We start from the raw sequence: 4086 nt of genomic DNA, 5'->3' as shown, positions 1-4086 counted from the left end.
CATAACGGCGTTATTTGTTCAGTAACGGGGTAATCTAACTAATTATTTTTTCTGCCGTTACAACGACGTTACTGTTACTGACGGTCAAAAGCGGTGCATTATTTACTCTGAATAAATTGAAGAAGCTACCAGCCGTAACGAGTCTACTCTGCTCTGTTTATTTGTCATCCAAGACTTGGGGTGCGTTCAGGTTTGAAAAAAGAGCACGTGTTTTGTTTTGTGCTTTTTCTTAGCAACGATATACCACACAGGACGTGCTGGCACACTGTTTTTTAATAGCACATATAACTTCAACATTAACACATGCTCTCGGCAGGTCGTGTCTGTAACTCCCGCATCATGTGTGCAAAACAATATTGGCGCTGTGTGCACTTTAGGGTGCCTCGGATAATTCTGTATCAGAATATTACAGCACGTACTTCTTATGACTCCAGGCTGTTTGTCCCTGCTCATTCAATTAGACCAGACATGTCCAAAGTCCGGCCCGGGGGCCAAATGCGGCCCGTGTTCAAATTTCATCCGGCCTGCAGCCTCTGTCATAAAACCCATAATGTCTGGCCCGCACATAGACTTAATAAATTGAGCAGCATATGAAGTTGTTTACACTTAATGCTGTTCCTCATTTACCTACTAGAGGGCAGCGGCACTCTGAGTGACATCACCGCGTGTGACGCTTTACCCCCAATTTTCTAAAATGGTGACAATAAACAAAAAAAAAGGAAAGTTGTCTGTGAGAGCCGGCGCTTCAAGGGTAGGTGGAAATTGGACTATTTCTTCACTGAAACACGCAAAAACTGTGTCTGCCTCATTTGCCAGGAAACAGTGGCTGTTTTTAAAGAGTTCAATGTCAAGCGACATTACCAAAAGCGACACGCTGACATGTTCGACAATATTGCAGGGAAGGAATGCTACGAGCAATTGACGCAACTTGAAGCTAGTTTGTTTAAGAAAAAAAAGTTAAGTGAATATTCAACTGCATGTGATATGCATGTTTCAAATGAACCAAAACGCATGCTTAAGACTGTTGAAATTATAATAAAAAAGCAAATGTGAAACAGAATGGCTTGCTAAAATGTGTTTAAATACGTTGTAGTTGTACGTAACGAACCTCAGCCAAAGTTGGCCCTACCACATTTTTACCACACCAAATCTGGCCCCTTCACAAAACGTTTGGTCACCCCTGAATTAGACCATGCTTTCAAAAGCTTGCTAACGTTTCTGTGTTTGCTACACCTGAATGCTAGCCTCGTTCCAATCCCCCACTGTCAGCCAGCAAGAATGCTCCTTCCATCTCGAGGACGGCAGATGCTTTGATGGTGACGGGAGGAGTAGGGGGTCGAGGCTACCTGAATGCACCAACAGGTTAGATGCGATGGAAGTGACTGTGATTGGCTGAGGGTTACAGTCATGTGTCATGGTAAGCCAATCAGAGTTGGTGTTTTCACACACAAACCGGAACAGCGTGTGCGGCAAACACACACACGCAAAACATGCAGAGGGATATGATGGCAGAGCATTCAGAGGAAAATTTGTCCTTTACGAGGTGGAGATATACCGTAATTTCCCGAATATAAGGCGCACCCGTGTATAATGCGCACCCCAAATTTACTTGTAAAATTTGGGGAAAATTATTGTACCCGTTTATAATGCGCACCCTAATTTTAGCACCAATAAATAGAAGAATACAAGAAAACAGAGCTCGTGTACAGACACAGAGATGTCATTTTACTGACTGGTGAAACACAGCACAAGCATAGCACATTGGTAGTTCAAAACATTACCGTAAACTGACAATATTTACGGTAATAATATGATTTGACAACTTCTCCAACTTACCAGAATCTAGGAGAAAACAAAACGGATGTGACTTTTCTTTTAAAGGCTGCTGTATAACTTGCTCGTTTCCTCATGATGAATAAATGTTTCTTCCATGGATTGATACGGTAAAACTACTGAACTATTGTTATTTGGGTTTGAGTTTCCCGAGGGACCGATATAGTTGACGGACACAGGAAGTGTGTGTCCTTACATTTCTTATGGTCCGAATTGTGGAGCTGCAATAAACGTCGACTCAAATGAGTTCAATAAACTAAATTCTGTGCTTTATGAAGAGTGAAAAAAGCAGAATTTAACACAGACGAAATCATTCGGCCGATTAGTGTGAAGTATTACCGAAACAAAATGGTGACGTCACGTACCGTAATGGTCGGCAACGGGTCGCCGCATACGTTTCTTCAACACAACGTGGCCGTGTCAATGAAAAAAATCGGTTTATATATATATGTAATACATATATATTTCTGTCTCCATCCATGTACCCGTTTATAATGCGCACCATGAGTTTACAAGTTGATTTTGGGGGAAAAAAGTGCGCGTTATATTCGGGAAATTACGGTAAACACTATTTCAAGTCAAAATACTTAAAGTACAGTAGGCTATGTCTACTTGACCAGCTGTCTCAGGTTGTGAGAGTTACATTTAATTGATTAAACTCACTTTATATTGTTTACTCCTGATTGTTATTTTATTATATTGTTTACTGTTTATTTTTGTTGCACTTCAAGTGTAGGATAAATTTGTTGCCGGTGAGGTGCAATAAATATTACAAGGTTCTATAACACAACTACCTGTCTGTTCTTCTCTATTCAACTGACTCGAATACTGCTCAGAAAATTTCAAATTCTTTGACATACAACAACCACTTTTTAAAGTAACGGAAATAATTACTTTCCCTGGTAACTAGTTACTTTTACTAAAGAGTAATTCAGTTACTAACTCAGTTACTTTTTGGAAGAAGTAGTGAGTAACTATAATTACTTTTTTAAAGTAACGTGCCCAACACTGGTCGCGACACTCCCATAGGGATTTTACTTCTGGGTTTTCTGGGTTACGGAGCCTCGAGTAGTTCCAAACATGGCTTCGACAAGGGTGGACCACATTCATACGAATGGCTTGCTGTCAAGTATATTCGGAGGTAAGTTGATGATAAAAACGGTTCCTTTTGAATTTTCAAAAGTCTACATTCTAAAAGAGGCGCTTTATAATGTGTATGTTGAGCTTTATTTGTATGTGCGTGGCGTAGTTATACATATATTTTATCTTGGTGACGAGCAATTTTCTCCTGCTTTTTAAGCTGACTCTGCTAACTGGGAATGTATCGCCAGGGATAAAATCATTAAGTCGCTACCTCTTTTAAATTGTCATCTCTTTCAGAGGCCCTTTGTGACGTTCACACTCATCTATATTTGTGAGTATTGGTAGACGACTGGCTTTCACGTGCTAATTACCTTGATTTTGTAAGCTTTGAACTAAGGTATCACCCTCATGGAAGAGTACCAAGTCAATGCATGACAACCTGTATTCTTTACACCAAAATGGTTGACATTATTATATTTTAGAGATCTGTATAGCTTGAAAAGTGATGTCAACAAACAATAAACACAAATTTATAATAGATAACATTTTTTTAGGTCACATTTTCAAACCATGAAAATTATTATCAGTTACTTTGCCAAGTAACAAATTACTCTTACATTCAGGTAACTGAGTTACAAATGTAATTACTTTTTGGGAGAAGTAATTAGTAACTGTAATTAATTACTTTTTAAAATTAAGATTAACAACACTATTTCAATTTAAGAGATTGTAATTTTTGATGTTGGATTAATGATTATTCCTTTGGCTTGTCTGTTATGTTTAAAGTCAATGCATGACAACCTGTATTCTTTACACCAAAATGGTTGACATTATTATATTTTAGAGATCTGTATAGCTTGAAAAGTGATGTCAACAAACAATAAACACAAATTTATAATAGATAACATTTTTTTTAGGTCACATTTTCAAACCATGAAAATTATTATCAGTTACTTTGCCAAGTAACAAATTACTCTTACATTCAGGTAACTGAGTTACAAATGTAATTACTTTTTGGGAGAAGTAATTAGTAACTGTAATTAATTACTTTTTTAAATTAAGATTAACAACACTATTTCAATTTAAGAGATTGTAATTTTTGATGTTGGATTAATGATTATTCCTTTGGCTTGTCTGTTATGTTTAAAGTCAATGCATGACAACCTGTAT

Source organism: Corythoichthys intestinalis, chromosome 17 (assembly GCF_030265065.1).
Source record: "Corythoichthys intestinalis isolate RoL2023-P3 chromosome 17, ASM3026506v1, whole genome shotgun sequence".
Lineage (NCBI taxonomy): Eukaryota > Metazoa > Chordata > Actinopteri > Syngnathiformes > Syngnathidae > Corythoichthys > Corythoichthys intestinalis.
Note: the sequence above shows the minus strand (reverse complement) of the source record.